Raw genomic sequence first — 23,173 nt, 5'->3', positions numbered from 1 at the left:
CTCTAAGATCATACCTAGCTTCAAACTTTATTACTTTTTAAAATCAAGATGTTTTGGATTCAGTTGACAGACACGCAACTAATATTTATTTAAGGAAAAATATTTTATATTCATATACTTGTGAAAAGTACAGAGTAATACTGGTTTAGGGTATCTCCTGACACGGGGGCTAGATATAGGACTCGTCACCATCTCTTCCCTTTATTCATAGGCTATTTCTCTTTGTGGTGGGTTCTGGCAACTCCAATCCAACATCATCTTCCCTTCTACCTATTTTCCAATAGTTCCCACAAAATTCCTAGAATTAAATTCCATCCCGTTCATGTCCACCCTTAATTATATCACTGTTGATAGTGGTAATACCTACATAATTTGTCAAGCTCTGGGTTATGTGCCAATGTCTTGGCTTAGAGTGGCAGCAGGTATCTCCACGGAGGAAAATTGAGACACTGCCTCTCAGCAGCTACCTACTCATAGATCCCTCTACATGGAAAATTTATGAGTGGATGACCAATTTGCACCCCTTTTTTTTTTTACCACATTCTCAGTTCCATCATATGTTGGGTTATAGTTTCTTTTCTTTCAGCCATGATGTCTGCACAAAGAAAAATACTGCTATTTTCGCTTGTCCAGTGTACCATCGTTTGTGGACAAGAATTCTCCATGAATCATACCAAACCTGAAGGAAAAGCATCATACGGATCAATTAGGATATTTCTATCACTACTGTGGGCTCCTAAAGCAATTCATCTTAACACAAATACTCCTTTCAAAGCTTTATAGTATGGGAATGGTGCCTCAAACCTGGTACCATGATAAATTTTGATTTTAGAGTGTTATATCCAGAGAAATCAAGGGGAAGGAAATTCTAGAGCAGCCTGTCTAGTAGAAATTTCTGTGATGTTGGAAATCTTTTCTAATCGGTACTCTCCGGTATAGTAGCCACTAGCCAAATGAGGCTATTAAATAATTTAAATATAAATATATGATTAAGCACCTAACTTAATTCTAGTTTAATTTTAATTAAGTTAAATTTAAATAGCTCCATGGGCTAATGGCTACATATTGGACAACGCAGCTCTAGACAATAAACTGCATCAGGTCATGTCTCTGCTATTCATAGTTATATTCCCACGCAGTATAGTTTCCAGAGAGTGGCAGGCACCTAATAATTGCATTGTCAATAATAACACAAATAGCTGACATTTCTCAGGCACTTCTTAAAACCCAGGCACTGTGCTATATTCTTTAACTACTTCACATAAACATCTTTGCAAAGATGTTTCACCTTCATCCTAATAATATAGGGCATTTCCCAGAAGTCCAGAGTATTGTGGTAGATAATGAAAGACTCCAGCCGATTAAAATCTATGTATTGAGTAGCCTCATTCAATAGAATATTCTCCTAACAGAATATAATGATAGACTGCCACCACTCTTTTCTTATAAGCTTTATTGACATATAATTGATATACAAAAATTGCAAATATTTAATGTATAATTATAATTGGCTTCGACATATACATACACCTGTAATACTATCATCACAATAAAGGCGTTAAACATAGTCATCACCTCCAAAAAAGATTGTGCATATATATGTGCATGTTCAGAATACTTAACATGAGATCTATACTCTTAACATATATATATATATATATAGAGAGAGAGATAGAGAGAGAGAGAGAGAGAGAGATAAAATTTTGTTTTAGAAAGTGTGTGAGCAAGGGAGAGGGAAAGAAAGAGAATCCCAAGCAGGGTGCCTGCTCAGAGCAGAGACCAACTTGGGGCTTTATCTCACCACTGTGAGATTAAGACCTGAGGCGAAACCAAGACTTGGACGTTCAACTGACTGAGCCGCCCAAATGCCACTATCCTCTTAACGTATCTTAAGAATAATATTATAAACTATAGACACTTTGTTGTACAGACAATCTCTAGGAGGTATTCATCTTACATAACTGAAACTTTATATCTTTTGATCAACAACTCTCTATTTCTCTTTTCCCCAGCCCTAGCTACTACCATTTTATTCTCTGATTCTACAAGTTTGATTGTTTAGATACTTCATATAAGTGGCATCATTCAGTATGTGTCCTTCAGTGACTGGCTTATTTCACTTAGCACAATTTCCTCTTGGTTCATTCACATTATACCAAATGGTAACATTTCTTTTTTAAGGCTGAATAATATTTTATTGTACATACCACATTTTCTTGATCCATTCATCTGCCAATAGACATTTGGATTGCTTACATAGATAGCTTGGATATACTGAATACTGACCGCTACGATGTACATACGGGCACAGATATCTCTTTGAGACCGTGATTTCAATTCTTTTGGATATATACCCAGAAGCAGAATTGCTGGACCCTATGGTAGTTCTATTTTTTTAGTTTTTTGAGTGAATTCCATGCTGTATTCCATAATGGCTACACCACTCTACTATCCCACCAACAGTTTATAGTGATTCCAATTTCTCCACATCCCCATCAACACTTGTTATCTTTTGATTTTTTGGTAATAGCTATCCTAACGTGTGTGGTGGTATTTCAACATGGTTTTGACCTATATTTCTTTGATGATTAGTGATCTTGGACATTTTTTTTTCATCGTTGGCCATTTGTTTATCTCCTCTTTGGAGAAATGTCTATTCAATCTTTTGTGCATTTTAAAAATCAGATTATTTGTCTTTAGCTAATGACTTGTAGGAATTCCTTATATATTTTGGATATTAACCCCTTATCAGATAGATGGTTTGCAAGTATTTTCTCCCATTCCAAAGACTGTTTTTCATTCTGTAGATTGTTTCCTTTGCTGTGTAGAAACTTTTTAATTTGATACAATTCCACCTGTCTATTTTTGGTTTTGTTGCCTGTGCTTTTGGTGACAAATCCAAGAAATTGTTGCCAAGACCAATGTCAAGAAGTTTTCCCTGATTTTTTTTTTTCGCAAGAGGTTTTATAGTTTCAGGTCTTTAGTTTAACTCTTTCATTCATCTTAACTGATTTTCATATAGCATACAATAGAGGTCAAATTTTATGCTTTTGCATGTGGATATCCAGTTTTCCCAAAACAAGCACAACTCAATAAAATCACATCTTGATTCTTCAAATTCTGCAGTGAAGAAAGGATATTGCTAGGGGGTGGATGTTTAGACTTTGATCACCAATTCTTTCCTTTTTTGTGATAGGCTATTTCCGACTCACAGTTACCACATATTTTATCTACTAATGCATTAGCTATGTGTTAATCATAGCTATATTACCATGATTTTTCACTTCAATGACTCCTCATGATTTAAATTTGCCTAACATGGGACCGATTTTCAGGGGATGCCCTTTCTTATTTATTGCACTTTGCCAAAATTGAATGTAGAATTTTGTTTGGTTTTGTTTTGGATTTGGTTTCGTTTGCTTGTTTTAGGAAAGACTGATCCATTTAAATAAGAATTTACAAATCTTGGGGAATCCAAAACAAAACAAGGCAAACAAGTAAACAAAATAAATACATCTGCCACAAAGAGGAACATATTATTAGATAATCTATTTTTCAAGATGAGGAAATTAAGACAGGTTCTTAAAAAAGAAAAGTGAATTGACAATGCATGGGTATATATCTCATCCTTGTAACTTACTGGGTATGAGAACTCTAACAATTTTTTTTAATTTTATTTATTTATTGATTTATTGATTGATTGATTGATTTTTAATATATGAAATTTATTGTCAATTGGTTTCCATACAACACCCAGTGCTCATCCCAAAAGATGCCCTCTTCAATGTCCATCACCTACCCTCCCCTCCCTCCCACCCCCCCCATCAACCCTCAGTTTGTTCTCAGTTTTTAAGAGTCTCTTATGCTTTGGCTCTCTCCCACTCTAACCTCTTTTTTTTTTTCTTTTCCTTTCCCTCCCCCATGGGTTTCTGTTAAGTTTCTCAGGATCCACAAGAGTGAAAACATGGAGATTATACCATGCATACTTTCTAACAATTTTTAACCCACCTATGCCTCAGTCTTTCCATTAGTAAAATGGGGATAACAACAGTGTTTATCACATAGTGGTGTAAAGATTTAACTTAATATATACTTAATATATATACACTTAATAGCACCCAGCAGGTGATATTTAATAAAGATTAACTATTATGATAATTATTAATGTTATCAACATGGTCAGAATATGGTCTCTTCAGAGATGTTTCTCTGCCTAGTTTCTGGCACTTCACCATGTGACAAAACTGCTCTAAGTCTAAATGTTTTCTTAACATTTATTCATTTTTAAGAGACAGAGACAGAGCACAAGTCAGGGAAGGCAGCGAGAGGGGGAGACACAGAATCTGGAGCTGGCTTCAGGCCCTGAGCAGTCAGCACAGCCTAGCACAAGGCTCGAACCCACAAATTATGAGATAATGACCTGAGCCAAAGTCTGATGTTTAACCAACTGAGCCAGCAAAGCTCACCATTTCTACTCTACTTCTAGATTACATTCAAGCACAACTGGACCCCTGAAGAGTACAGACCATAAGGTTTACCTTCTATTACGTTGTTTTCCAAATTCCAGAATTCCCATTTGTTAATCCCTAATTTTGATTGGTAGTAATAACAGCCTTTCAAGGGTAACAACTTCCGCTAATTTCGAAGGTGCAGCCTTACCCCATGACTTCCATTAGACAAAGAACCCTTAAAAATGACAAACATGAAATATTTTTTATATATTCAAATAATATTTATTTATTTATTTATTTATTTATTTATTTATTTTATTTTTGAGAAAGACAGAGAGACAGAGTGCAAGCTGGGGAGGGGCGGACAGAGGGAGACACAGAATCTGAAGCAGGTTCCGGGCTCTGAGCTGTCTGCACAGAGCCCCATGTGGGACTAGAATTCGCGAACCATGAGGGCATGCCCGGAGCTGAAGTCGATTGATTGATTAACTGACCAAGCCACCCAGGCACCCCATAAACATAAAATATTTTATAAAAAGGTTGAAAATTTTACAAAGCAGCTACACATTGACTGCTCATTTGACCCACATTTCAGGACAGTAAGTATGCTAATGTAAGTATTAGCATACACCTTCCATAAATAAGAAAACTAAAAATGAAAGAAGCCAAGAGATATGTATGGAGTGGGGGTCACAATTAGGAAACAGGAAATTTCTTCCTAAACTTTAGACTTTCTGATAATGAGTTCTTACTGATCAGGGTTGCTTTGTGAATAAAATAAGAAATGAGAGGGGGATGCTATAATATACATCTTTTTACCAGACTGCAAGGTCATTTACAGAATAGGAAACTACATTTTTCTATTTGGGTGATCTTGCTGAACCTCAAAAATCCAAATAAACTCCATAAATTTTTTAAGAAAGAAAACATTATCAAGGATCTCACTGTTGTAGGAACATGCGGTTTCAACTTCAGCCTACTTTAAATAAAAATGTTTAAGAAAAGAAAACAACAACATTAATCACATTATATTTCTTACTCTCACGTCTTGTTTATGTTACGTATCGGCTGCCCAAATACATATGTTATTCCTATTGCAATTCAGATGTTCATATGCTTACTTCTATATCAACTATTGTTTTCTCTATGGGAATAATTAATTTTCATCACTGCACTTTCGTACGTATATTGTTTTCTCACAGTTTCTTCTTCAATCTCAAATTCTTTAATTAGGGATTTTACTTAAAAGAGGATGATAAAAGACACAAAGAGATTTGATGTCAAAGCAAAATGCCTAACTGAGAAATATTCAAGTGAATTCTATATTTGTTATCTTAAAATAAAACTTCAAAGGAAATGATGGAAGATTTTCAGGTTCCTAACTATATGAATAAGAATAAGAAACAAAAACATGATTAAAAATGATGAAAAGCCATGTAGATGAATAGGTCTTTATAATTGCATGTGCGATTGCCTACTGGACTCCTGGCTTTTCATTTATTTTATTTCTGGCTTTTCTTTGGGTGGAGGGAGAGTATCTTTCTTTTAGAGGGACATTCTGAATAATTTTAGTACAACATTGAAACATAGTACAAAAAAAAGGTTTATTTAATCATGAGCTATGATTTTGTGATACCATTCTTGACCCACAGTACAGGACCTGGCTTTTAATGCATAAAGATATCTGGTTACCATGACTATAATTACCATAATTTTACACCTATTAATTTCGTCTGTAGAATTAATTTCCATAACTTATGACTTGAAACAAAAACATCGGTCTTGTTCCATAGTTTCCAAGAGCAGAATTATTATAAACCTCATAAATGCCAAATGTTATTATTATTTTTTTTCTTTTCTCTGAGTCCTCCAACCTGATTCCCTCTTATTAAAATTCAAACAGCTGTGAAATGGCCAGGCGATTTGAAGATGAAAGTAAATGTGAAGTGACCTTCATCCATGCTGAACAAATAGAATATTATAAACACACTTTCTAGTTGAAGTTACACAAAGCAAATTAAGAAATACCTAGGGCTATAATTTACTACAAAAATGTTTCTTAAATTTCTGACAGTTTCATTTAACTGACTAATTAAATTTGCTTGTAGGCATTTTAGACATGGAGTCTAAGAACTGCACTGTCATTTGGGAAGAAAATGAAAATTACATTTTCCGTGAGAAATATGTTTGTAATGGTCCAGGTTTCCTACTAAACATTTGACAAGTATCTGTAAGTATTTATGCCTAGCTCTATTAGATGATAATACCAATTCTATTAAAAGGTGATTAAAAGAAAATCTCATGTGTAATAGTTTGGAACTATAATGTGCTTTTTCTAAAGGACTTGCCAAAGGACGAAGTTCAAACACCTTTCTACAGCACCAACAGTATTTATCCATTGTATATTTTGTTTACTCATGTCATAGAAATTAGCATGTGCGGATGATTCAATTTACGGTTCTCCCCTTTTGATTGTGTGCTGCTTCTTCCCATGAAGGAACCAGAGGAATCTCCTCCCCAGAGTTTGCATTTTCGAGATGTCCGTCCAAGATTACTGTGAAGGCCTTAGCATTCTGTGTTTACTAGTACACAAGCTTAATACATCAAGAGGGCTGATAGATTTTTTGACTTCCCTCTAAAGAAACCAAGCCTACAAAACTCCTTTTAGACCGCATGTTGTAAGGCTGCAAGGAAAAACATTCAAATACAGTTTTGCAAACAGTGCCTTCAGGCGAATCTTAGAATAAAATACCCTACAATTTTCTATAATTATACTCCTGAATTGGGGATAATGGTCAAAACACTGATTTTCTCTTTTTATTCTCTTTAGAAACAATCTAGGCTCTCGGCATGTTAAATATAAAACACCTGACAACGTTTAATAATTATTTCCTTTCATTATGTGTAATTCTGTTATTCATTTCACAAAAATGACATTTCAGAGAAAAACGTGAAAGCTACAATTTTACAATTATTTTGCCAAGTGCCAATGCTTGTATGCTCTGTGAAACCAGACTAGCTCAGGGTTTAAAATTTCACTGATTCTCTGCAAAATCATCTGCATTTAATTTAGTTCCTCTCTTACCTCCCATTAACCTGTAAACCCTCTGAAGGCATGAAGTGGTATGCACTCATCATGGAATACTCTTCAGCCCCTAGTTTAGTGTCTGACACAGCAGTCATTTGATATGCATTTGCTGACTTGAATTGCCTGACATGTTTAACATGAAGCTAAATTAATAGGGTGTGGCATTCAGGGAAGGGAAAGTTAAAAAGATCAGCCTTTATTATTCTTGCTGCTCTAGTGGTTTCATGTTTTCATCCTGATTTAAAAAAAAATAATAATGCTCAGATTTGTAGCAAAAGTGAGAAAATATTTTCATTATAGAAAAATTTATACAATTATTGGTGCTAATTAGAGAAAACTGGGAGGATTTCCAGTTTCTGATTTCTCTTGCTTCGTTGAAATTAAAATCAACACCCTGAAAGTACCTCCTACCATCCCAACTTCATTTGTTTTCATTTTTTAAATGTTTATTTATTTATTTTGAGAGAGAGGGAGAGAGAGAAAGAGAGAGAGAGAGCACACAATGGGAGCGGGGCAGAGAGAAAGGAAGAGAGAGAGAATCCCAAGCAGGCTCCACACTTTCAATGCAGACACCGACAGGTGCTTGAACTCACGAACCGTGAGATCATGACCTGAGCCAAAATCAAGGGTCAGAGGCTTGATCAACTGAGCCACCTAGGCGTTCCCCCAACTCAATTTTTAACAAGCAAGTTGGAATCAAATCATAACCTTGGCCTATAACTTGTCTATGCTCTAAGTTATACTTTACATAGAGAGTTTGGATGGTCCATTTTTGCCATATTTCCAGCATTGAAGTCAACCAGCCAAAGAGTACAAGAAACATCTCTGTAGTCACATAGAGTTATGTTTATTTAGCTTTCTGCAATAAGTGAAAGCATGTACCAAAGGAACCATAGGAGTCCCAGTGCAAGGAGTTTGCATGGATACCTTATTGTATTTGTTCTTGTTCTGAGTGATTTTAAGCAAGTTTAGAAAGTGGGTGTCGATTTTGGAGTGGGTGGCATCAAGAAGGGAGGTAATTTGGTCATTGGGTACCTTGGTAATTTTTTATTTAGGAGACTTGAGAATTACAGCAGGAAGATATTTGTCAAAGGAACAGAAACAATAATGACTGAAGCCAAAAAAGGAGAATGACTAGTTGTTATTGGTTTTTGTTTTTGTTGCTTGGTGTACTTGTCTCTGTCTTGTACTGCCATGGCTAAAGAGTGACCTTTTGCGAGTTTGTTTAGAGTCTACACATGTTTACATGTTTTGTGGTAAACACAACAGCCAAATTGAAAGCTTCTAGCTCCCAGTTTCTAAGTTCATTTTTTTTCTTTTTCTTACCAAATATTACTATAGTTATTAGTAATTATTGATTTTTTGTAATTTGTGGATTAAGATTAGACAGGTGATGAGGAGTTTCTCCTGTGACTGCTTCATCTAAAAGAAATCCAGGGGCGCCTGGGTAGCTCAGTCGTTTAAGCGGCCGACTTCGGCTCAGGTCATGATCTCGCGGTTCGTGAGTTCGAGCCCCGCACTGGGCTCTGTGCTGACCGCTCAGAGCCTGGAGCCTGTTTCAGATTCTGTGTCTCCCTCTCTCTCGGACCCTCCCCCATTCATGCTCTGTCTCTCTCCGTCTCAAAAATAAATAAACGTTAAAAAAAATTTAAAAAAAATAAAAGAAATCCACTCATTATTAAGGCAAAGTTGTTGCTCTTTCTATGTCACATCTCCCTTTTAAGTCCAGCTGGCCAGGAAAACCCCTATAAATGGAAAAAAAATATCTGGCTTCCCCATTTCTGTGGCATAAACAGAAGAAGAATGCTTGATAACTGAAGTCTAGGTTTAAACTGAAAATCTACTATCATCTTGGAAACTATCTTCCAGGTAGGACTTCATAAGGATTCATCAGACTAGAGTTCAAACTAGCCTTGATGGCTACTTGTTTGACATTGTACTATACAATTCATCGTATAATAAAAACCTGAGAGTTTGAGTTCTTCTAAAACTCAAAATATAGAAAATTAACGGGTACAGATCAGGAGAAAAGTTAAGATTCCTGATGTCAAATCTGACTCATTGAGAACAAGATCTTGGATTCAGCAGGCAGTGCTAAATAATGGTGAGCCAAGCCTGATTTAAATAACTGGTATGTGTTAATGAATTGTAGGCTTTTGACCAAAAGATCCGAATCACATTTATTGGTTCTTAAGGAGTGTTTCTATGAAAGAAGAAGAAATGGGGAATATTGTAGAGAATATGGGTGGGTCCAATATCATTGAAAGCAACTAAACATAAATGACATTTTCCATGGGTACCTATGGCTCCTGTTTGAGTAATACACACACACTAGCTTGAATCCTAAAAATAAAAGTTTCCAAGATAAATAGAAAGCTTTTACAATATCTAGTAGCAAACTACTTAGGGTGTTTTTCTATCTTAAAGAGTGGTGTTCACTTTGCATTTCACCTTATATTTACCATCATTTCACTAAGCAACTAGAATAAAAATCATGGGCTAACAAAGTTTTTGATCCCTCTGATCAAGGATTCTATTTTACCAGAAGGTAAGTAAGAATGGGTTATGGAAACTTAAAGTGGAATCTTCATACATCATGTTACTCCCAGGTGACAATTACTACAGTACAATGGAGTGGAGTGTTAAATACCCAGGTGAAGCAGACATATTTCATTGCAAAGGCATCTTGCAAGGAATAGTTTCCTTCCTCAGAGAGAAAACTTTTTACAACTCAACTTTTTCTCTGGAGAGGATTATGGTCAAATAATTAAAAGGATGTAGAGTAAAGGCAATTCTAGCATAAATATTACAGCAATTACAGAAATACTAATAATATCATTTTTTTTCTAAAATATTTTATTTTACATTCAGTATCTTCAAGGGCCTCTGGCCATGCATTTCCACATTCTTAAAGACTGATAACTGCAACAATTTTCTTTAACTTTCTGCCTGTCTTAGATGGCCTAGCATACACTCCCTTGAAGCCTCACTCACCAAAACAGCAAATAAAGGGGCAAGTGTTGAGCACATTCATAGAATTAAAAACAAGCGAAAAAAATAAGATTCATACAATAAAAATAAAGAGGCAGGAGAATTCATTTAGCATCAACAGGTACCTTCTGCAATATCTGGTTCTATCAACATACTACTAAAGTTTTAGGAGAGCCTGAACCTAAAAATCACAAGAGTGGGTTTACAGATGAAGACTTGTTTTGGTTGCAAGTTATAGAAACTCATACTAAGATGAGGAAAAATAAAAGTACTGTATTGGCTCATGTGACTATCATGTCTGGAGAATGACCTTTAGGCACAGCTGGGTCAGAAGACCCAAATAATTTTCTTCTTTTTTTTTTTGTAAGTTTTTATTTAAATTCCAGTTAGTTCGCATGCAGTAATGTTAATTTCAGGTATACAATTTAGTGATTCAACACCTATATACAACACCCAGTGCTCATCACAAGTGCCCTCCTTAATCCCCATTACCTACTTAACACTCTCTTCACCTGTCTCGCCTCTGGTAACTATCAATTTGTTCTTTATAGTTAAGAGTCTAGGTTTGTCTCTCTTTACCCCTATGCTCATTTGTTTTCTTTCTTAAATTCCACATATGAGTGAAATCATATTGTATTTGTCTCTCTCTGACTAACTTGGCATAATACTCTCTCCTCCATCCATGTCATTACAAACAGCAAGATTTCATTCTTTTTTGTGGCTGAGTAATATTCCATTGTATGTATATGTATATATATATATATATATATATATATAACCACTTATTCTTTTTTTAAAGCTTATTTTTTATTTATTTTTGAAAAAGAGAGAGAGCAACTAGGGGAGGGACAGAGAGAGAGGGAGGAAGGATCCCAAGCAGGCTCTGTGTTGTCAGCACAGAGCCGATGCTAGGCTCAAACTCACCAACCGTGACACTATGACCTGAGCCAAAATCAAGAGTCAGATGCTTAACCAACTGAACCACCCAGGCACCCCTATACCACTTATTCTTTGGTTATTTATTTGTGGCCGTCTGGGATGTTTCCATAATTTGGCTATTGTAGTTAAAGCTGCTGTAAACACTGGGTTGCACATATCCCTTTGAATTATTACTTTTGTATTATTTGGATAAACACCTAGTAGTGCAATTGCTGGATCATAGGGTAGTTCTATTTTTAACTTTTTGAGGAGCCTCCATACTGTTTTCCACAGTGGCTGCACCAGTTTGCATTTTCACCAACAGTGCCAGAGGGTTCCCTTTTCCACACACTCTCTCCAACACCTGTTGTTTCCTGTGTAACTGATTTTAGCCATTCTGACAGGTGTGAGGTGATATCTCATTGTAGATTTGATTTGTATCTCGATGATGATCAGTGATGTTGAGCATCTTTTCATGTGTCTGTTGACCATCTGGATATCTTCTTTGGAAAAATAGGACCCAAACAAATTTCAATCTGTGTTTCTATTTATTCTTCTTCATCTTTTTTTTTTTTAATTTGAGAATAGTTGACACATAATGTTACATTAGTCTCAGGTGTGTAAGAAGTTAAATAGTAATTTGGTTACCCACCCATAGCGAGTCAATGAATTTATTATACATAACGCTACGCTCACCATGAGTGTAACTCATGCAAAAAACAAAAAACAAAACACCAACCTGATTAGACATTTTTCTCTATATCTCCTTTTTCGCTCTTCTTTGACTCTGCTTTTCTCAGTATTGGCTTTAACCTCAAGTGGGTTTATTAATCACCGAGATCCATGTAGTCACAAGTAGTCTCTTCCTCACAATTTAGCAATGCAGTAGATGCTGTTGGTGTCCTGCCTATACCCCATGGTACTCGGAGTTCTCACATGTGCTGTGGCTTTCGATCCTAAGCATCTGCAATCTCTCTGCTTGGGGCTTTCCGTGACTGCTGGAACAAGAGCAAGCTGGGAGAGTGAAGGATTGAATATCTCCTGGAGCAGCCCTCAGCCTGGAGGTACATTCTGCACCATCGCCCAGAAATTCCCAAGGAGACTAACTTCAGTTTCCCAAAGGTAATCTCCTCATTACCATACTCTCAACTGATTTCTTGTCCTTCTCTGATCACTTCCCTCTTCCTATACCGGGGTTTCTTTGGATCACCTCTCAAATAAACCACTTTCCCTCAAATCCTTGCCCAAGAGTCTGCTGCTATGGGAATCCAACCTAACATGAGCAGCCTCAAAAGAAGATAGCTTTTTCCTCTAGGTGCTAGCTACTCTGAGCTCGTCTTAGCTACTCAGAGCACCAGATTCAAGTCATATGTCCTCCTTTGCTAAGGAGAGAACCAATATGTGTATTTCTTACATAAATAGATGTGTCTATTTTACAAGGGCTAATACCTGTGGGACAGGCAAAATGTGATATTGCCACATGAGTCTGAAATGTTTCAAAAGTGAAAAACAATTGTAGAAGACATAGTTACTTCTGGCTTCTGAGGGACATCAACCAAATTACCATTTAACTACTTACACCATACACAATTGTTTAGAGTAACATCCTGAGTCTAAATAATCCAGTATCAATTATACTCTATTTTTAGGCTATTATTTTGATGCAAATATACTGATATTTAACTAAGTTCCTTTGGAACATGAACTAATAAGTTTATAGACTATAAGAGATAAAGTTTTATTTATAATAATAGATTTCTTTAAAAACTATGTGAGACTCTGATGAATATCAGAAACAGCAAAAAGGATACTGATAAATTGGATGCATAGATTCTGGTAGATTTGTGAACAAGCTACACTAAGCTGACTTTTTTTTATATCAACTCCAGTGGAAAGCGCTGTGAATATTCTACATGTATTATGACCCCCCAGTGGAAACAGAAACATACTAGGGTTGTTTTCTTTCTCTTTCCTTTTTTGATTTGCTTTTGAAGTCTGAGTCAAACCTGTAGACTCTGAGGCTTATCTCGATAGAAAAGCCACTACATTTTGGTGTGAGACCCATCCACGGGGTTCATCCTGAAGTCAGACACAGGAGTACAAGGGCATAATTACCATGATTACTTCTATACTGAAGGCTTTACTTGCTGACTGGAGGGGATAGAGAGTAAGATAACTTTTCTAGCACCTGTATGACGTATCAGAAATAAGCTACACAGGGCATGCCTGGGTAGCTCAGTCAGTTGAGCATTCGACTTCGGTTCAGGTTGTAATCTCACCATTTGTGAGTTCAAGCCCCACATTGGGCTCACTGCTGTCAGCATAGAGCCTTCTTCGGATCCTGCTTCAGATCTTCTGTTCCCCCTGTCCCTTTGCTTCTCCTCTGCTTGTGCTCTCTCCCTCAAAAATAAATAAACTTAAGAGAAAAAAAAAGAAACAAAGAAGGAAGCTACATAGTATGGAAATCAAATGGGGGTGCATAAAATGGCCATGGTAAATAATAAGCATTAGCATCCAAAGCAGAAATTCTTTTTTAATAATATCAATACATTTTGCTAGCTAATTAAGAGAAGCCACCAGTCATTGGCTACCCCTGGGAGAAACTGAGTAAATTTAAATTCACTTCTGAAAGCTTAGAAACTTTGTTGTTAAATAATTCACGGAAATATATGGGCAATGCAACTCATATTCAGCATTAGAATAAGGACTAGGCTCTTCTGCCACTAACTGTACTAACCAGAAGGAATTATTTCAGCTCACCAGGGTAGACACATGAAGAAGAATTTGGGTACCACAAACTGTGACACATGCTTCACGTTTACTATGTCATGGCTTCTCAGGCACAAGCAACTGACCAGAGTACAGATTCAGCAGAGCTCAAGAGGTATCATTATTCCCCTTACAATACAAAATGAACAACATAAACAAAATCCCCTCAGTTTTAGGAGGAAAAGAGGAATCCACTTGGATCCACTTGGATATACGTGGGCGCCTAGGAGCCCTCTGTCTAAACGTTATTAAAAGGGGAGGGCATGAGAGTCTTACAATAAAGAAAGAAAATGGAAATTATGCAAAAGGACATGCATTAGATTTGCTTTTCCTACTTTAATTTTTCTAGGTTCATAGGTAACATTTTCATGGCCCTAAGTCTACCCTTCCTACCTCAATTTCTAAAATATTTCACGTCTTAACATCATTTAGAGGTGGAAGACTGGATTTTTCTCCTGACAGTTTGGGGCAGTAAAGACATCCAAAGTTGGGAATATTTTGTATTTAATAAGGACTGACAACACCTTATTTACAGAATTAAAACAAAAGTCTTAAAAACCTGAGAGAGAAAGAAATGTTCTCCCACAGACCTACAGGAAGAGGACCAGATAGAATCCGAGGCCGGAAGTGACCCAAAAGAAGTTTTGAGGATATTCAAGTTCTTTGTTGACTTTCCAAATGTGTTCTAGGTTATTGCTTGAGTGGACATAAAGACGACTAAGAAAGATGAAAGCAACAAGCCAAAGAATGAGGAAAAAAGAATGGTAAAGAATGCTAGCTGTATAGAGAAGCACTTTCACCTGTACTTCCTGAAAAGGTTGGGAAAAGCCCAGCCACCATGCTCTGTTTGATTGAAAGTGCCCTGGAAAAAAATACCCCAGGGGTGACCTTGAACAAGTAATATCACCCAGCTGATCCTCATCTATAAAATCAGAGACTTGGATAAGCAGATCTAAAAAGTTCCTTTCAACGGTAATATTCTCTAACTGCGTGACCTTCCAGGAACAGAATTCCTATTCTTTTATAGACTACAGGGAATTTAAAATAAAACCAACACACTTTAAGATGCTATTCAGTCTAATGAATCATTTGCTGTAAGCCGTTTGGGAAAATGTGCTTGATGCTCTGTGCCCTCTGAAGAAATGAACAGTACCTTCGCTTTGCTTTAGGGTGGTTTTAAAGGAGAGTAGACGTGGATGTGATCAAACGTGACACCAGTATGCTGTGTAATACGTCCTAGCCTCCCCTCCAACAATGCTGAACTTCAGAAATAGCTAGAAAGGAAAAGGCTTTCCTGGTGTTCAAGGTAGTAAATAAAGCTGAAATTCAGGAAGCCAGGATCTTGTTTGAGCTTTAGCGCTGAAGTGTAGCTTAAAACAATTTAATCTTTTCATGTCAGTGATTTGATTCACATGGAAAATGTGATGCTTTGGTTCATATCTGCTTCTGTGTTTCAGTCATGGTAAGGAGACTGAAAGGCCTTGAGTTACAGCAAGACAGAGGTACACAAACATAATGCTGTTTGTACTTATCATTATGCTGCTATTTATTTTTGCTGAGCAACTCCATTCGACTCATAAACTCAACATTCCAGCAGTAAAAGCAAATATATTTCCTTAGAAACGTATTTCACATGTCTTTAGAGAAGGCAAAATTGCTTGTCGGACAACATTTCAGAAGGGGCAATTTCATGGGATTCTCCTGTTTTTTAAGTTGAACACCTATTTAAAGTTATGTTTTCTAATTTCGTTGATTTCTGACACTCAAACCTCATTTCAATTAAATCTTACTGCATAGAACTAGGCATACTTTTATCTGCAGGTTTTGACAAGGGCAATAAAAGGGGGAAAGAAAAAATGACGATCAGCAAAAGATTGCATTATCAGTTCAAATATCGACTCTTAACACATCGTCGGTTACTAAATATGAAATACTGCTAAGGTTATCCTCCTTCAGAATTAAATCATGAATCTTAATTTTTGTCTTACAGGAAATTTTGAGAACCAAAACTCATGCTACATTTTATTTTGTATTCAGAACATTTGACTGAAACTTAAATTTTGTGGCTGTGTATGAAATCTGTTGGCAATAATAATAGCAGCTTCATATTTGCCCTGATATATTTTTAAAATTTATTTATTTATTTTGAGAGAGGAAGAGAGAGTGTGAGTGGGAGAGGGACAGAGAGAGAGGGTGAGGTCACCACACAGAACCCCACCAAGGGCTTGAACTCATGAAATTGCGAGATCATGACCTGAGCCAAAATCAGGAGTTGGACACTTAACCGACTGGGCCACCCAGACACCTCAAGCTTCAAATTTGCCCATATTGTGATAGAAAGCTTTTTATTATTATTTGACAGGCACCTGAATTAAGAGATTGAATCTTCAAAACATCCTCTTGAGTAAGGGTATTGATATTTCATTTCATTAAAAAATATATATTTATTTAAGTAATCTCTACCCAAAGTGTGGCTCGAACTCCTAACCTCAGGGTCAAGAGTTTCATGCTCTTCCAACTGAGCTGGCCAGGCACCCCTGTCATATCATTTTAAACTTTAGGAAATAAAGTCACAGAAAGGTTAAGGAGGAACTAATTCGAGGCTTAAAGCTACTGATGACACAACTGAAATTTCAATTAGGCAGTCTGGCTCCCACAGTCCACCTACTTACTAAAATTCTACATATGGCCCCTACCCCGAGGGATTCTACTGATGTTGTGGGGTTCTGTTATGGATATAAACAGCTATTTTTATCACCATCACCATCTACTCTTACAATTTCACATAAAATGTCACATAGCTCTGAACTAGGGTGGGGATTGGAAAACAAAAATTGGATGAGAGACAGAAGACACAATTTCAGTTCCAGCACTTCTCTTGGCTTAATGTTTGATCTGGGACAAATCACTTAATCTCCATAGACTACAATTCCTCATGGGCAAAATAAATAAAGAAATAAATATAACTGCTGGGATATGGAATTGACAAAGCCTTTCCAAAATGATTAAATGCAGATTCTATAATTATAAAGTGCTTCACTTGTATGAAAAGTGCTTCACTCTTTATGAAAAAAATAAATAGATGTGACCTTATCCAATTTTGGAGGCAAATAAATTCCATTGCTATAAAAATATTTTTAAGATGTACATTGTATATTCCATTGGCTTGATTTGGATGTTTTGATAAAGAGCAGGTCGGTTCTTAAGAAAAAAACAAAACAAAGCAAACATCAGGATAACCATCACAAGAGGACATGTGTGAGCAAGAACGGCAAAGCATCAGGTCACGTATTTACAGGTTGAATTCAATAGATTTTTCATGGCAAAGAAGAAAAACACCTTTATAGAAAGAATGGAAAATGGTTACAACAATGATATAATAGATAAACAAACTTTGATAGGGTTATAACTTAATCAAGCCAAGGGAAGAGGCTTTTTCCTAACGTCCTAGAGCTAAAATCACTTGGAAGAGACCCAGAAGTATTATGTTTACTTAAGTGATTGGCTTGGACACATAGCTTGCTACAGTCTCAAAGTGGTAGGCATGGCCATAGTGAGGGTAAAAATTACTGGAGGCTCTGATACTCTGGTAAATCACTGTTGAGAGAATATCACCAAGTCACAAATAGCAACACAATGTAAGAATTATTGGATATTAGATGCACCATAAGTATTTTTGTACTATTTTTAGTATTGGTAACTGAAGCCAAGTAGTAGTATGCAGGTGAACTAGATGAAAAAGAAAAGATGCTTGCTGTAGTAAAATTTTTGGAGACATGGAATCAGACTCTGTAAAGTTGTACAATGGCATCCCTTCTGATAGTGATCAATGGGGATAAGGAAGCATCATCATGGGATCCATTGTGTTCTGGCATATTTTCTTCTACGATTAACTATTACCTCATATGTCAGGAAAGGAGAGAGGTTAATGGAGTCTCCAGGCATGCATGAGGCAACAGTCTTCAGTTTAGATAAATTATATTAATAATGTTTATCAAAGCATCCAAATTTCCCAGTGACACCATCATACCTACCATGACAAAGCCCTGGGATATTCAGTATTCTGAAAAGAGGCCTGAATATTATCATGTTCTTTGAGGCATAGTTGGCAAACGACACATTTGGGAAAAAAAATCTTGCCTTCCTAAAATTCCCACATATCTCAAAACACTTTCATAGTCTTTATGGACTAGGAAACAACCAAGTGAAATAGATAACACTATCCCAACTTCTCAAGAGGAGAAACTAAGGCTCAAATAAATTGCAAATTATATAACATCATTTAACTCTACAACAGAGTGAAGATTTTAACCCAAATATTTTGTTTCCAAATTTAAATCTTTTTTTATCCTAATATAATAGTAAAACTCCTATATAACTCCCTGAAGAGACAGAAATATCTTGAGGAGTTGGGCTCTGTAAATTAATTAATTTATTTTTGCCAAGTAGAAAAGTTTATTTAATGAAAGAAAAAAAAAAAACCCAGCAACACCAAGAGGTGTTAAATTGGATCAGGTAAAGTTTATATTTTCATGTCATTTTTTTTTCCAGTTTTATGGAAAAAAAATAATGTACATCACTGCATAAGTTTAAGGAGCACAGCATGATGGTTTGATTTGCATATATTATGAAATGATTACGACACTAGGTTCAGCCAACATTCAGTAAATTCATTTTAACCTGTCACTCATTAGGTAAAAAGGAAAAACAGCTGCAGATGTGGTAATAAAACAATTCTGTAAAATCTATAAAATTGTTCCTTTAAAACATAAAAATATGTGGCTTGCAAATTTAGTCTGAGATAGACATCTTAAAGACCAAATGTCTATCACCAGTGTTTAACTTTTCAACAAGATATGTTGTGCTCTACTACAAGTGTATTGTTAGCTTTACAACTGTACATTAAAACTCTGTTGTTGCTTTTGTTGAAAGAGATGCTGTTGCTAGGAAAACTTCCAGATTTGGTAAAGAATGATTTTAATTGATGATATCTTTATTTCTTCTTTGCTGTAGGCCATATGTTACAACAGAAAGAATTTTTATTTGAGACAAAAAGACTTGGAATTGAATTTCTATTCATCCATCAACCATCTGCATGATATTAATCAAGCTACTGTGATGGATCTCTCTAATGGTCAATCAACAATTTCATAAGACTTCCTTCATCTCTGCCTATTGCCAGGTTCCTCTCAGCCCTGCCTGCCTGCCAAGAGCTCTTCTTATCTTCTTTGCTTGATCCATCACCAATTTTCTCCTCTGGACCTGTGGGTGTATATAATCCTGAGTTATGGCCATTCTCAGCCACGCTGATGCCAATTAAGTCTCAAGCGACAATGCTGCGAGGTTAGAAGTTCTGCGCTCTGATCATCAGTCTGGGTACCTTTACCATTATTTTGTCAATACTTACTGCAAAACTTGGACATCCTATCTCTTCTAGGCCCCCGTTCTAACTCCTTCCCTCTTCTCTCTTCCTCTCAGTGAACATGGAGTACAGACAAGCTCATGTTTCATTAGGGCTCTTGGCTGTCAGTCTTGGCATCTCCTATGCTGCTCTATTTCATCATGATCAGGCAATGGCTCAAAAAACACACTTCAAAAGCCCTTATTTATTTCTGATAAGGAGATCTTATGCAGATTCAACCTTTTCTCTTTGAAATTTTCAAATTTGTGCTTAAAGAAAACATAGTCACACACTCCTCATTACACAAAATATACATTTCAGCAATACATAAATGTACTTGCTTTATTATATGCACTATTAATATCTTTCTCAGAAACATTCTTGCATATGTTGTAAATATTCTGTTTGTCCTTTTAGGTACGGTTTCCACATTTCCCCATGAAGCCCCAGTCCCGGAGGCTCAGTTCCATAGATTTTATCAGACTACCAGACTTTCTTTTAGTTTGCGCAGCCAATGAAAGATTTTCCTGGCCAGAAACCCATGTGAGGGAGTAGCGTGAGAATGAGGTATAGGTGCCCCAGATTTTCACAAGGCAGAGGGTGGGCAGAGGCTGTATGCTCTACTTGGGAAGCTCCTTTCTTACAATAGTTCTGAGGAAGTCATGAAAACCCCGGTCTTCTTTCCCCTCCTGGTCTCTGCTAGTCCTTTCTTGGCTTCCTTGGTCCTCCATACCCCTTCGTAAATGGTGCCGTCATTAAATTCTCTATACTCTTTTTGTACATGCCATCTGTCTTTCACAGGACCCAGCCCAATATAGTCTCCCTGCACCAAGTTTAACTAAGCAGTATCTACTGCAAGTGCTCAGCTACCGTTTTAGAAATAATTGGTCCCTGAACAGAAAGGGAAGAAGGAACTGGTAGAAATAGTTTACAACCCTTCTGTCAGGATTTAAAAATGTAATTTCTCATTTAAAATCATCATACCCTACAGATATACAAAGATATATAAAGTAGTCAAGTTTAATAGAACATTTTATATACTTTAATAATGTTTAAGACTTAATTCTATAAAAGAGTATTTGAGGTGAAAAAAAAGAAATGAGTGATACTTTTCCTTTCTTATTCAGTTTCTTTTACACTCAGATTAAAAAAAATCAAGTCTGGGAAATTCCCTGCTCAAAAATCAGGTCTGTAATTATGATCTTGGGAGTCTAATGATTTTAGGTGTTCCTTTCCAGGCAGTCCCCTGTTAAGCTGATTATTAAATCATCATTTGCAGATCATTTTTTTCTTACATAACTGATAAATAGTTCACGGATCTTCTGAATAATCAAGCAAGCAGTTATATTAGACTTTCATAAAAGACATTGAGTCTTTTGCTTGGGTAATCTGCAAGAGAGGACTTTCTTTTTCCTCTTGAATACTGCCATGATTATCTACAGAACTTTTCCTGCCATCCAATACAAAATTTATACTTCAGAGACACTCCCATTCTGCTTTGTCGTAGTATATAAGACTGATCCATAACAGTTGGATTAGTAATTATGCATCATCTAACTTTTCCAGCTTTCTTGAAGGGATTCTGATAGACTTCTTTTTTTAATGTGTGTATGTGCATTTGTTTGTTTGCTTGTTTGTTTGTTTGTTTGTTTAGAGGAAGGAGCAGAGAGAGAGAATCCCAAGCAGGCTCTGTTCCATCAGCTCAGAATCCAATGTGGGGCTCAATCTCACAAAACTTGAGATCATGATCAGAGTCAAAATCAAGAGTTGGATGCTTAACTGACTGAGCCACCCAGGCACCCTGATTCTGATAGACTTCTAAACCATAGTATCTCATAATATTGTTGGATGACTATTATAGCAGAGGCTCTTCTCCAAGACTGATTTTCCATTTTTCCTAAGCATACCACCAGCCCATATATCCCAGACTCTTGGGGTCAGTCATGGTAATTTGACAGAATTCCAGCTCACTCTCAGAGTAAATGATGGGTGTCATTCCTAAACCTGGCCTAGGAAAATCTCAAACATGCAGTCCTCATGTTCATTCCTTCTTCTGACTGAATCACATGGAGATTACCAACAGAGTGACCATGGAAATCATGTGTGGAAGACAGTAGAGAGATCATTAGTATGCATGGCTGAAAAATTGAATAGAGGAGAGTCCTTCTTTCCTGTCTGGAATTGCCCTTTATTGTAACTGAGCAGGAAAAACACCTGTTGAACCAATACACATTGTTTGTCTATCTGTTATAAAGGTTAGCCTACCCTAACTGACACAAGTGATATGACCAAATTAATTCTTTCTCACTGACAGTTTAAAACATTTTTCTCATTTGTGTAGTGAATTCCCTAGCTGATTTCATTGCATGAATTTTCAATTTTTTTAGATGGATAAGGATAAACATGCACCAAAAGGTTACTCACCTTGTTTAAGCCTACCCAGATACTTGACACCTACCTAAGTAGGTATATGTTGGGGGCTGGAATTTGAAGGACCATTGTCTGCCTCCAGAATATTGTGTGTAGCAATTGTGTCATGTGATGGACCAGTGCGTTCTACAGTGTAAAGTCCAATCTCTTAAGCATGGCAATCAAAATCTTTCGTGATGTGACCCTAGTTCTTGTTGCCTACCTATTCCTTCCTTCCCTTCTCTATACCAACTAGGCACCAAAATGATCATTTTGCCAAAACATTCTGCATTTCTATCCCACTGTCTTTTTAAAAACTCTTACATCATGTATACTTTTCTTCTTCCTTTTAGTTTGTCAAAACCCTAACAATTATTGTCAGGTCAGCTAAGTGGTGTCTTCTCCATGGAGATTTACCTGAGCTAGCCCTATTTATGAGTCAGAAAGCAATCCTTTCTTTCTCTTACCTCAGGAAGCAACTTTTTTTTACCTCTTATGCATGCATTTAATAGGTTATATCCCAAGCTTCCTGAGAGTAGGAAGTGTTCTGTCTTCTTTTTTCGTTTCCCTAATGACTGTCACAAAGCCTTGAATAAATTCAGTATTCAAAAACTGCTGGTTTAAGCAAAATTAGGTTCATTATTTCATGGCCCTTTACAACATAGCAAACATTCTAAACAATTATGAAGAATCACTATTCCTAGATACCTGATGAAGAATCTTTTATATTGGGGCACTTGGGTGGCTCAGTCAGTTAAGTATCAGACTCTTGATTTCAGCCCATGTCATGATCTCACAGTTTGTGAGATTGAGCCCTGGGTCCATGCTCAGCATGGAGCCTAATTAAGATTCTCTCTCCCTCTCCCTCTGCCCCACCCTCTCACGCATGAGCACTGTGCACTCTCTCTCTCTTAAAATAAATAAATAAATAATAAACTTATAAAAACTATTTCCAATTATCCAAATGTATTATCAAAGATGATTCAAAGGCCACATCAAGGTAGTCAGGAAGATGAAGGTCACAATGTTATTTGATTAATCTAAAATGATCTTGACATTTAGTCATGGTATTCCAATTATAATGATAAGATTTTGTGTTTTGTGTCATAAGAATATTCAGCTCTTTTTCTCCATTCTTCATAATTT

The sequence above is a fragment of the Acinonyx jubatus genome, chromosome D4 (assembly GCF_027475565.1).
Source record: "Acinonyx jubatus isolate Ajub_Pintada_27869175 chromosome D4, VMU_Ajub_asm_v1.0, whole genome shotgun sequence".
In the NCBI taxonomy this organism is placed as follows: domain Eukaryota; kingdom Metazoa; phylum Chordata; class Mammalia; order Carnivora; family Felidae; genus Acinonyx; species Acinonyx jubatus.
The sequence above is the reverse complement of the archived record's forward strand: the minus strand, read 5'-3'. Positions refer to the sequence as shown.